Below are 13,909 nucleotides of genomic sequence, written 5' to 3'. Positions count from 1 at the left end.
ATGAAGTAGAAACGGAGCTCCTCACTCACGTTCCCAGGTTCTACATCAGGAAATGATAATTTCACCGACAATAACTGACACTGGTAGCTCTAATTTACGGCTAGTTTTGAATATTGCGTGAACCCCGCTAAGCTCGACTCGGGCTCTTATTTACGGCTCCGGTGCGTTGCGCCGCGCCGCGCCGTGTCGCGTCGGCGAGCCGGTGACCTGCGCCCTGCCGCCGCCGCGCCGGGGCTGCATCCCGCCGTGCACGACTCTCGTGGCGAGAACAGTTACGCGTTGAAATGTCCCCCTAACAGGTCGTTGCCGCTCCGAGTCGTGCGTTTTATCACTATGTTACGAACTTTCCGTACGTAAATTCCCCTTCTTCACTTTTATTGTTTTGTCATTTCTTCCTTTTTTTTATCGCGCCCGCGTTGTCTTTCAAGTGCTCTCATCGTGCTCGTCTCGTATTCCGTTTATTTATTTCATCTTGGTGCCCCGTTCCACTCTCTTTTCCCGCCCTGAAATGCTCTGTCAAGACTTACGTTTTGTTTGCCAGTCTGTTTCGTGCTGAATTTTTATTCCCGTTGATCTGACAGTTTGTTTAGCTTCCGCTTTATGAGTCGCCCCGTCGGCGCCGGCTAAAAGAGGTAAGCCTTTGCTCATTCGCCACTCTCCCGACACCTTTGTTAAAAATGCTGCGCCACCCACCGGCGACTCCTTCTTTATTCCTCTCGTGTCGTGTTTATCCTCTGATTTCATTCATAAATTTCTCAGCTTCCCGCATATTAAACAAAAATTTGAGTCGCATTTAATGCACACGGCAATCACTCTCCAGGGATGACTTATTTTATTTTCTAATTTCTCCGCGCATCTGTTTATTTTTCTCGAGTGTTCTTTTTCTTCGGTAATTCGTCCACTTACTCTCGGAGAAAATAAAGAGAGGAGCTATTTATTTTTTAAGTAAATACAATTCATTTGCATTTATTTATTAAATCATCCCCTCCTTTCCTTTATTTTAAACATGTTGAGCATAAAAAGGGTTGATTTTACCACGATAATGTTCCTCTAATTGTTGACGGCAAAAAATATTTGGAGTGACAGAATTAAATAAATAATCGTATTTGCAGTTATGCAAACATGCTGTCTAAAAATGCTGCTTCCGAAGGACTTCTTTGAATGATTTCACTCGAAGGCGCTTAAGTTAAAGAACGGTAAATTATTTTCTGCTTGTAGAGCGCCTTAAACATTTTGCTATGCAACCAGCATATGGGAATGTTTAAATTGTTGCTCGCGTGATAAATCCACATTAATGCCGTAGGATCATTGACTCTAAAGGTAACTTAACCTCGTGAAAATGTTACGTTGCTGCTCAGTAGTAAAAAAATAAACAATAAAATAAATTTTAAACATATCAGACTCGGATCAAACGCATGGTGGATTAGGATCAAGCTTAAAACTGATCTGTAATGGCTAATTTCGCTATAAATACTTGTATTTCAATGAATATTCATCCTCAAAATCTTCCGGTATGAGCATTTTTTGTGATATTTTAGAGAAGTAGTATGGGTTGACTGTAATTTTGATAGTGACTTCCTGACTCTCCTTCTTTTTGTGGTTTAGCAGTTTCCGAATCCGGTGAAACCGTGTAGCCTACAATTTGCGTGCTTTTAAGTTCAAATCACATCACCTTGAGCCTGGATTCTTTTAATTTCACAAAGTAGCGAGAACTAATTATAAATCATCAGTAAATTTAAGAGGCTTTAGAAACGAAAAAGAGTCATCATAACCTGCGTAAAATTACATTAGTTGTGAAGAGATTGAAGTTTTTAGCTTATCCATCGATAATGGGTGTCTTCAATCACAAAACGGCAGAACTGTACAAGAAAATAGCCCAATTTGTGACGAAAATAACAGTTTACGCAGAAAGTTGAGCCACAAGTTTTAACGAACCCAATTTTAATTCAATAACGATGCCCATTCAGAGCACTTTTCTATACCCCTTTACTTCCTTTTGACTGATACACCGGCCGAAAGTTCAATCAGCTTCAAAAGCTGGATAAATGTCTAGCTTTAGAGTATTCATGGACAGCGATTGATTAAAATAAGGACATCAGAATTAATTGTTTACAGCCTGGAGAGAAACATCAAGGGAGTGAGCCTCGCCGGTGTTCAATCGACTTGTTCACATATCTAGTAACAACTCAAAACAAATATTTTGAAGATTCATAATTCAAATTTTAAAGGCTTAAGGGCAACTTTAAAGAGGGAAAACCCTCTCTTCCCGCAGTTTTACACTTTGAAGTATTTGAGTTTCTTTTCCGAGTCTTTAATTCTAGTTCATGGAAACCGTTTAGGATCGTATGGACCGATACCTTATCATTCTGTTTGGTAATTGAATCATTCCACGTCAACACAATCAGGTCCAGAACCTCCTCTTTTCCTATTTGGCTCTGAATTGGCAAACGGGATCGTTAGAAGAAACTGATTTAAAGGAGTTTCCAATCCAACGCTCCGTTTACGAGATATCAACCCTTAGATATGAGATCAATTTTGGGGATATTCTAAAAAGCGCGTTTCTTCTATATGCGCTTTCCTAACTTCCGTTTCTTTGACTTTAAATGATAGTACCCGGTATCAATATATCATACGTTTCATGAATGCCTCTCGACCAATTTTACACGCAAGTTTTGATGCCATTGAAATGAAAGTAAATTTATTTTAAATAACCGTAATTTGAGATTTTTTAAAAATTACCTGTTTATGAATTTTGAGCATAATTGGTGGGGTCGGGTTCCGGACCTGGTTGTGTTGAGGTGGAATGACCCGACATTAAAATAATATGTATGGACGCCCAGTTGTGGTCATACAAGCATTGTTGATTTAAAAGTGATAGCTGGTCCCTTCGTTTTCCAGCTACATGCGTTGCACGGATTTAATCAGTGACATGTCATTCGCGTATCGAACGCACGTATTTCACGTATTATTCTTTTAAAATTCCGAGCGTTTGCCGCGCCATAAGTTCATTAGAGCCAATGTTGTCACGTCGTGCGGGGAAATCAGTGGAGCTGAAGTGTTATTCATGTGACCCAGATAACAAGTAAAGGTGTGATCGCACATACATTTTCAAACTAAAAATTCATGAGGCACATCACGCAAGCAGAGAAACTCAATAGAATAAATTAATAATTACTAATAATTAATCGCATATTCGGGGGTGATTATGACCGCGGTGGGCCGACTCGAAACGCGCGGAGCTCTTAGAAACGGCCTGGCAGGGTTTCATTATACGTTGCTAGTTGCACGAAGCTAACGGGGTTGATGCTTTGCGCCATCCTCAAAGGAATGTGCTTGCTCATCGACTTATGATATTGAGCTCGAGGTATGCTCCATTTGGACGTATTTCTGCCAGACGGAACTGTGTGCATTATGACGTGAGCCCTGTCATGCATATATTCTTACGGGTCTCAGGGCTCATGTTTTAATGCACATAGTTCCTTCTGGCAGAAATACGTCCATTTGCAACTTGGCCCGCACCCCGTGACTTGCAGCCTCTCGCTGGAGTCCATATCCGGCGAGAGGGATGTAGATTCATTTTCGGATGAGCCCCGCGATACTTGCAGCATTATGGTTTCTAAGGCTCATCCGGACAGCGAAGTGATCCCTTTCCACAAATATGGGGCCTACTTGTGAGTAGTTTAATGTATGCAACCGTATCATCTCTGAATCGGGGCCTCAAAAACCACGACACCAATATTGCACGCTGTGTCGCTTTGTATAATTTGAGAAAGGCTCCCGATCTCATCGATACATTGATTTGCACCGGATGTTCAATTTTAAAAATGCTGCTTTTACTTACTTTTATTTTATTTTTTTCGGAACATTACAAGGTTTGGAGTGCTCAACTTAGCACTGCTAAGAACGGAAAAGCAGGTTGCACAACCTAGGCAACGTAGAGTATTTACGGATTGCGGCTCTCAGGGTTTTACTTCTAATGTCCCGAGGGGTAACTTTAATTTCTCACGAAAACCTCAACTAAGCATCTATCTCTTGCCTGACGGCCTCAACTCCTCTCCAGTGGCGTAGCGTGCTTTGCGATGTATCGATTGATCTACCATTTAAACCTGCGGAAAAGAATCGATAAACAGGGCGTTGCAACGAGCACCTTCATAATCGATTCTTTACTGCAGACTCAAATTAGGAAGTATCGATAAGCGATCATTCACGCCTGCTCATCTCCTTTTCTTGAAGCGAATCCTCATTTCCATGTGCTGCGCTTTTCTGGAGAAATGAAAATTCCCACCTTTCTCATTTTAGATCTACTTTATCGATTGAAGCAGCCACTTAAATGAATTTGTCAAATTAATATCTTATCTAGAATCTGGATTGCATTTCGCAATAAGGAACCAGTATATCTGGCTCTTCCGTAAAAGCACCTTTTGGCATAGGGAAACCAATGGCAGATATGATGCTTCTAAAATGAGCCAAAAATAGTGGTTCCTTATTGCAAAAATGATGGAAAAAAAACAACTTAATCGGCCCGAAACGCTAACAAAGAGAATCACAATAACAACGGTGAGGCTCATAGTGTCCTTTTTTATTTTCTTGTTTCTTTAACGCATTAATATGCACTGAAGCTATTGCTTTACATTTTTTGCATCGTACTCTATCACATTGATGAAATGAAAACCTTTTTTCCGTGCACAAATCGAAGAAAGAAAACGGAAATAAAGTGTATATTTTTCCATTTGAGACAAAAATCAAAACTAATAGAAAAAAATGAGAGAAAAAGACGACCAAATCTGCTTAATCTAACTCGATCAGCATCAGCATCTAAAGCCGATTGCCAGGAAGCGGAAGTAGAGAGGGGTGGGTTTTAAATCACCGTATCCGCTTTACTTTTTGATCAATAAACTGTTGATTCCGAGAAGCCTCTTATCAATTTAATATTCTAATACAAGTTTGTGTCATGAAAATGTAAAAGCTCTTTTTTACTCATCAATGCGTTTAATTGCATATCCCGTTTCGTCTCCAATCGTATTGGGTCTGGAAGCTGATTATTGACATTGATAGACAAAGTGATAGACGAAGAAGACGTATGGAGTATGGAGCGATCCTTTTGGTTGAAATGGTTGGTTCCTATAGACTAAAGGAGAAAATGATGTACTAACTATAGGGTCTCTAGTGAATTACCGTTCGTTAGTCTATTGCCTGCCCTCTTTGTCCATTGCAACCACCCGCTTCCACCAATAGGGTCCCTCCTTATCCCTTTTATCTTTTTGTCTATGGCTTTGTCTATCAATGTCAAAAATCAGCCCGCAGTTGTGCTGGTCATAGAATTGCGTCTTGATGTTTTGGGTAAAAAATACAGATTAACACATTGGTTATTCACCGCCGCGGTGGATAACGCCACTTGCTGAACCCCGCTGATTTTTTAATCAAAATGTAAACTTTGTGTTTGGACGATCTTTTTTTTTTTTTTTTGCTGATCCACAGTTTGGAATCATCAAATCACGATTTTGTGACTAGCGCAACCGATCAGTTGCTTTATATTGCTTTCAAGCTTCTTTTGGGGGGGTTTCAGAAACCTAAAACACGTATAGGTTCAAGACAAAGATGAAAATCTTCACATGAATCAAGAGTGACGTCTCTTTATTGGCAATGATAATCAAAAACAAATAAAAATCTGAGAATAATGTAAGGGGATTCAAATCGAAATCCTTGTAGACAAAAATACAAAACTTCCTATCCTTTGTTACAGGGGGGAGGGCGGAGCTTTTAATGAAATTATCACTCATACAAAAAGTGAACAAAGTTGTCGGAAACTCTTTCATAAGCGTGTACGTGTTTTTGTGGCTGAGTGGGAGGCACAGCGCGGCGCAGCGGCACAACGCTCAAATTAAATCGCTCAACCCTTTCAAACTCCTTCGTCCGACCCACCGGTGGACAAAAAGTGGAAAATGTAATAATGTAGAAAATAGACGCTCTTTTCCCTCTTTTTAATTTCATCTGGCTCCAAACTTTGTTCTCCCTCCTAAGTTTTTTTTCCCTCTTTTTTTCGGCCTTTACCACCGTCAAATAAAATAGTCAAATCGAGGCCCGACCCCAAACTCATTTTCAGCACTTGTGGAAACCTCATTACCAAGTCGAATACGTTTGCAGAATTTTTTTTCTAACGGAAAATTGTACCATATAAAGCACATTTTTACCCTTCTTTTCTCGCTCAAACCCGATGACCATTATTCAAGGGTTCCATTTGCGTATCCAACAGACATGTAATAACATGCAACTTAAAATCAACATGGTCGAAAGTTTCATTACATCGTCGCTTCTCTGACATAAAAGGGCGTATTTCAATTTTTGTGTTTCCCATATAACTCTACGCCCTCCAGAGATCATGCTGAAATAGAGATATACGCCCTTATACATTAGAAGAGCGACTACATGACCGGTTTCAGAATAAATGCCCAGAGTAAATTCGTAAAAGTTTACTTTCGCACGTCCGCAATTTTCATCTAGGTTAACAATTTTGAACTTCAATCTACTGCATGAGGAACAATGCGGTCTATGAGTGCCATGACTGCAATGACTGGATATGCGAAAAGAACTTTTATGGATGATAAAAGTATACCACTTTTAAAATAAAACATCAGTATCAATTGAAAATAAAAACCCTCCTTTCCTCCCTGATTTAGTAAAATCATAAGCAAAACAAAGAAATAGTGGTAACAAGGCTAAAATGCTTAAAAATACACGGGACGTTTCGGTGCCTCACGACACCATTATCAACCGCTAAAAAAGTACAAAAATAAAAAAGAAATTAAAATCAAAAGAGGCCAGCACGGTGCACAGGGTGCAGTCTTTCATCAGAATGTAACACCGTGCTGGTCTCTTTTGATTTTTATTTTATTTTATTTTTTGTTGTATTTTTTTAGCGGTTGATAATGGTGTCATGAGACACCGAAACGACCCGTGTATTTTTATGTATTTTAGCCTTGTTCCTTGTTTTACTTTTACTATTTCTGTTTTGGGCTGCCTGTGTACCCTTGTCTTTATTCTAAAATTAAATATAACTTGTCTAAATTCCCTGTTCAAAGAAAAAATCGAACTCTGCCTCCATGGTGAAAATTATAGTGCATCATTCCTCATTCAGAAGATTTCAAATGCTTTCAACAATACTGGATCCTACATAGTCAAATACCAAATACAATCCCCTTTCCCAGAGTAATTGAAAGAAACACTTTTAGTGTAGTGTTTTAAACTTGTCGAAATGTTATGCGTAGAAAAAATCAAGCTGCGCTCTGATCATGAAAATTCTAACAAGGCATGCGCATCGATGAAAGTGCTCATTCATCACTCAGAGAAATACATATACCCTCGATTGCACAATTTTCATAATTTTCCCTCTTTTTTCATGTAGCATTCCGGTGTTTCGAGAGCAAGCGGGGAATAACAAACGCCCCGATCTGTCGAAAGGAATTTTATCGTGGAAATCGCTGGACGGGGAACACTTGGAAGTGGGCTACGGGCGGGGGAATTAGAGGTGCAGAAACACAGGCGTTCAATGATAATGCACGCAAAGCAGTCACTTGTGATGGATTTTTTATTCAATCTTGGGCGCTCCAGTTATTCGTTTGACGGTGCCGAGTGCCAACTCCTGCCGCCCTGGACAAATGGAAATTGCTTGCATGTCGCAATCAAATAGCGCAAATCGAAAGTGAAACTAGAAAATCCTGCTCCCCAGTCTGCGACTTGTTTCAATTTAACGATGTTTTTTTTTTATTTTTATTTATTTTTTTTAATAAAGAAGAATCCTCCGTTTCAAATCCATGGAATTTTGAATAGCCTCCCTCCGTGAAGAGGGCTTCTATCAAGCTCGCGACTATACTGCCGTACAACTCAAAAACGCCGTAAACGCCATTTTACATTTTACGGAAACAATGTATCATAGCAGAAAAACTTGTGTACCCGAGGACAATGTTTTTACAGAATTTTTTTGAAAATACTATCAAGAACTTTTTTTTTTCAAAGGGTTTTATTTATTGTAACTTCCAATTAGAGGACACATATACAATTATCATAAGTTAGAAATAATGTATGGTAAAGCAACGACTGGTAATTGCTTATTATCATAAAATAAAGAAACTAAACCTAAGATTAAAAGGACATTCATAAAAATCAATTGGGTGAGATGAGTGAAGATCTGATGTAGTCAGAAGATTGTCTTTAAAGATGAGAAGTCAAGAATTTAACCTAAAAATTTGAAGTGCAAGGGTAGAACAGGTTTTACTTTATAAAGTGTTAAGTTCCAAAAAACGAGGGAAAATCTTCACGAATTTACGGCGTTCTCGCTTAGCACGGCAGGAACAAAGCAAGGAAACGGACGCGTTTTGCTGACGGCGTAGAGATACAACTATTCGTACTTGATGGATGTCCGTGTTGCGTCCGCAAAATTGAAGGCGCGCTGGCGCGAGGCGTGAACTGGCAATGCTCCGCTATATGCTGCCGTTGAGTCGTCGCTTTTCTTCAGGAGAAAAGAACGAGGGAATATCTTGATGGATTTACGGCGTTCTTGCTTAGCACGGCAGTATACTCCTTAGTACTTGCCAGAAGGCCAACTCGATAACGGATACCAGTGATAATAATGGGGAGGATGGCTATACCTGACCTCTGGTCCAACTACCACCTTGGTGCGGTTTTAGCAAGCTACTTCGCCACGGTACAAAATCTGGGCCATGATTCGTCGGTTTGAAAATAGTGTCCCTATGTAAAGATTAATCTGCCAATTTTAGAAAAAATTATGGATACCGATCAGGAGGATCTTTAGATTGGTTTGTGAGCAGGACCGGATTAGCGCGTAGGAGCCCGGGGTGCTAAGATAAAGAACTAAACATAGTGGTAAAAAAAAAGAAAGAAATCACTCGGGGGTGGGTTAAGAGCCCCAAATGCTACAGGACCCCGGCACCTCGGCTAATCCGGCCCTGTCTGCGAGAAATAATGAAAATTTCGGGAGTCGGAGAGCTTATTGAAGTGAAGATTCTGAACTGCCCAAACACTGTTTCAATTCTTCTTCTCTAGGAGAGACGAAAAGTTTTCTGCTGCCAAGAATTGAGCAACCCGATAGTGATCTGGGGCAGAAATAGAGGCCGAGTCCATCGTTGTTATTCATAAAATCGACTGATTGGCTATCGGCCAACCGCCAAGCATCCACTTCTTTCCTGCATCCTTTATGACGAATAATGTATAGCGGCAAAGAATTTCCTCAGGAAACGATTTTGTCTCTGGTTTGTATGTAAATGCTGCTTTCCATGCTCGAATTATCAGCCGACCTGGTACATACGTATTATCCATCTAGGAAAAAAGGAAATGTTTCACATTCTACTAAGGAGGGACTTATTCATCTCTGTCAGGAATTACAACCAAATATTTAACCATTAGATGCCCAAGATTATTTTTACACTTTGAGTTCGAAGTAGGGTAAAAATGACTCGTATTTCAATTCATTGATTTCAATAGTTTTTGAACTAATATCTGTGTTCTTTCTATGAGATTTCTACGAGTATTCGTCCAAAAAAAAGGAGAGTTACAATATCATAGAATTGGTGCAGCACAAATGTGCTCGATGAATATCCATGTCGCATACGCAAAATTGAATGCGTGATGGCGAAGCGTGAGGCGTGTTCCTGCAATGCTCCGCTCTATATCGGATGCGTGTCTCTGTCTCAAGTATCCCTTAAATAACCACTACATATAAAATAAACAGAGCCAACACAACATGGATGTAGAGCAAGGAAAGGGACGCGCGTTGCTAACGGCGCAGAGATACAACTATTCGTACTTGATGGATGTCCGTGTTGCGTCCGCAAAATTGAAGGCGCGCTGGCGCAAGGCGGCGTGAACTCGCAATGATTCGCTCTATGATGCCAATGAGGTGTCGCTCAGATTCGGGAGGGACGTCAAAAAACGAGGTCCGAATACCTCTCTTCGACTGTGTTGACACACGATTTATAATTGATTTAGTTTTTCTCAATTAGATGTCTGCTGATTATTTTTTAGGATGTATTTGTACTCAAGCTTGTATATACCTGCATAACTCCCCCAGAAGAGATAATCAAGTCAATTTGATTGGGTCAATTAAAAGCGTATAATTATACGTCAAAACACTTAAATACTACTGAAAATTGATCTCGATATATGACATGTCTGCATGTTTTCTTAAGAATGGCGATTTGAAGGAAATTCCCCAAAATTTAATAAAGCATAAAGTCATTTTTAGATGGTTTTTTTTTTTTTTTTTTTTTTTTTTTTTTTTTGCAGCGTTGCATCGCAGTTAAGCTTCTATTGTGCCTAATTCTTCAAGTGGATTTATTGCTAACCGTAATAGCACATTTAAACCCTCTTTTTTGCTATATTTTGAAGTATATGGTGGTCTGTATGGATACGTTCTATAAGCTTAGCGAATGACTGGCATCTCAATTTTCCAAAAAACATCCTACTCGCTAAGGCAATGATTTAATCAACGTAATTACCAAACGTGCTAAACTAATTCTATGGATACCTTGTAAAATAACTTGCAAGTAACACGATGTTGCCATTCATTTAGTCTAAAATGTACTTCCAAGCTCACAAAAAGCATTTGGAGTTGAGGTCGTAATGGCCGCTGGAGATAAAATAATTGTATGGGAGAGTTCACCTCTGTAATTAATTAGTCACGCGCTCTATGCGGATATAGGGTCAAACAAATGAGCAATGTTGCCACATACCATGCTGAAATTTCTGCACTTGACATAAACGTCAAAAGATAGTTTACCCATTTTTTTAAGCTAAAGAGGAATAACAAAGACCGAGGCAATAAAAAATGAGATACTAACATTACCGGCCAAAATACTTATGAGTCACTTAAAATTACTGGCTAAAAGGCTGAAGGGAGATAAGGCAGAGACACATGGGTATGGCACAAGATATCACCAATTTAGCAGTTTATCAAAGAACGACGCATACCTCACAAAGGCATGGAAATTCTTTGATAAATTGCCAAATATTATACAGGAAAGCATATATAGACCAACATTCGGTAAGCTGGCCACAAGGCATTTAATTGCAAAATGCCCGTACTCAATCAATGAATTTTTGAATGTCAATGAATGAATTTAAGACGATTTGTATGTAAATATGTTTATACATATCAGTACCTTTATTTAGAAAATGACGTTTTTGTGAAGCCAAATGTGCAAAAAGCAAAAGAATAAATAAAGAAATAAATAAATAAATAAATGGATAGATAGATAGATAGATAGATAAATAAATAAATAATATTATGATGAAACTTAAGAAAACATATTTTTTAAATTTAACTAAAACCCGGAAAGATACGACCTTCATCAACCACAACCCGATCCGAGCGTCTGCACCTGAATGATGTGCCCTCGTAGTTATTCAACGTAAGAAGTTCCGTCTGAAAATGAGAACGGTTCTCACTACATCTCACACTTCACACAACTTGCTTGTGCTCTCAATCGTAAGAAAATCAGGTTAGATTAGTGAAACAGTTCAGTAGACGATGATATTTTTACAAAAAATGCGGAGCGCTATCCAGAAAGAACAAATCGAGCTTTCTTCAAAAGAACTCTATTCCTCCGACATACTTGAAGTTCAATCTTAGTCCAGTTGGCGGTTTCGTTGCAGAATCATATCCCCCATGCAGCTTTGAATCCAGCGATGGGACATAGGTCACCATGCTTAAGAACAGAGCTTCTTGATGTTAACATTCCGAAATTATAGATGTTGTCCGGATTTTCGTGGCTATGAACGCCTTTAATTTCGACTGCTAAGGATAAACTGTACACGCGCCTTCAAAAAGTCATCCGGTATCAGATTTTACCTCGATGAGAAAAATCACTATGTCAAAAATCACATTGAACATTCTACAGTCAATTCACATCTACTATTTCATCCCTGCCATGTAAATTTTTGTGAATTTCTAAAAAAAAAAAATATTAAGAAAAACGTTCGGAGGCAGATGCACGGATCAAAATACGGCTTACACAGGCTTGTCAAATTTGTCTTACGCCTCAAAAATCGTCCTAGTTCTTGTTATCAAATATTTTAGTAGAAATGACGATGTGATTTAACGACGTTAGTGTTTCTCGCTTTTCCATATTTTACGAATTTTGAACCGACTCTGTTCACGCATAGAGAGGGGAGAAATTAACGTCACTTTGTATGGTAAGAAGGTGGTCTTTAAACTGCACCGCCTTGGTTTATACCGATGTCTTTACTTTTATAATAATCCGGTCGTGTAGCTCTTTTACTGGTGTTAGCGATTTTACGATTAATAATAAAGAGGAGTAATTAAGTTATTTCACCTTTTCCGAGCAAACAATTTTCAGTTATAAAAGGATGTGAAGCCGGGAGAATTCTTAATTATTCGCTGGAAAGATTACGTTAGGACTGGCACAAGGCTGCTTCAAGGCCCGTGAATTCAATTTCAAGCATAAATAAGTAATCCCGAAGGCTGCGCGCGTGTGAAAGATACATGGGTTTATTGCGGCACGGCTACAAAGTGTAGCTACGTGCAGCGCCCGGCTATATTGCCAGGTTATAAAACCCTAAAATATTCGCCAAGTGTGAAATATGCAGCTTAGCCCTTGTTTATTACATCAGTCGAGAGGGGGAGTTTCATACAAAAGGCAAATCGAAGACTCCGCGCTCAACTTTCGCACCCATTACGAAAAGTTCCTCCCCGGGGAGGACATTCGACAGTTGTCGAGCTCCTGTAATTTTAAATGTTAATCAACCCCGCGATAATGACGAGTCACCCGAAATGGACGTATTTCTGCCGAACGGAACTATGTGCATTAGGACATGAGCCCTGAGATCCATAAGGATATATGAATAACAGGGCTCACGTCATAATGCACACGGTTCCGTTCGACAGAAATACGTCCAAATGAGGGAAGCAGTGCTCTGCCGTGCTGAGGAAGAACGCCGTATGAACATTCGAGAGTTGCCAAATCTCCTTCAATTAAATATTTATTTTTGAGGAACGTTAAGAATATTTTTCCTTGAAATTTTCAGGGACTGTCGGTAGAATCGAGAACTAAATTTTCTGAAAAATTGGAAGGGAAATATTCATGAATTTCCCAGGAAATCTGCGTTTTACGAAAGGAAATTTGGCAACGCCTGAAGGTTCATACGGCGTTTTACCTTAGTGCTCGGTCCCGGTGGGTGCCGCCGAGGCAAGACCCAAGACGTGGAGCCATGAATAAAATCCGCGCCCGCAACTTCGGATCCGAAACTTTCTGTTAACTGTATTTAAAGGAATAATAAAAGAAACTTGTTAATGAATGTCATTTCTGTTCGAAGCGTTTACGTCCCTCCGGCTTCTCCTTTTGAGACAAGTAAATTAACCGTAAGTCCTCCAACGTGCAACCTAGACTCGATGCGTTCCCCAGTTTCTGCCGCGCCGACCTCCGCGAGGATCCCCCCTCCCCCTCCCCCTCCACCCCCTCCCCTCCCCTCCACCCCCACCCCACCCGCGGTTTCCGTTGAGCTTAAGTACATAAAACTACCATGAAAAATTCATCCAGTCATCGTTCTTTTTCGCGTGTTTAAAGTTCGACTACGTGACTCGCACCCATCCACCCCTGCCAGCTCGAAGCCTGGAGGCCCTGCACCGTCTCATGAATCGTATTCGCGCTGGGATATTCCTTTATTTTGCGACTTGGCAGCGCGGCATCAATGAAATGCCAATGAAGGCTCGATTTTATTAAACACGTGACCTTTTTACCTGCCCAGTCGACCACCTTGTTTTCATTGGGCTGCATCTGATAGACAAATGTGACCACGCTAAGTAAATAATTCAACCGGGGTATTACCGCGGGTTGCGTAGGAACAGTTTCCGACAATGTTGTCTTAAAAGTCCGCC

General features: G+C 40.0%; 1 protein-coding gene across 1 annotated transcript in view; it reads left to right on the top strand.

Annotated features, from left to right (window-relative positions):
* Positions 1-276: 276 nt before the first annotated feature.
* LOC109034134 (acid sphingomyelinase-like phosphodiesterase 3b) overlaps positions 277-13,909 on the top strand; it is a 165,059-nt gene continuing 151,426 nt past the window's right edge. The window contains exon 1 of the mRNA XM_072298883.1: positions 277-632. The gene's annotated coding sequence lies outside the window, so the exon portion shown is untranslated. The remainder of the gene's footprint in view (positions 633-13,909) is intronic.

Source organism: Bemisia tabaci, chromosome 3, assembly GCF_918797505.1.
Source record: "Bemisia tabaci chromosome 3, PGI_BMITA_v3".
NCBI lineage: Eukaryota > Metazoa > Arthropoda > Insecta > Hemiptera > Aleyrodidae > Bemisia > Bemisia tabaci.
The sequence above is the reverse complement of the archived record's forward strand: the minus strand, read 5'-3'. Positions and strand labels throughout refer to the sequence as shown.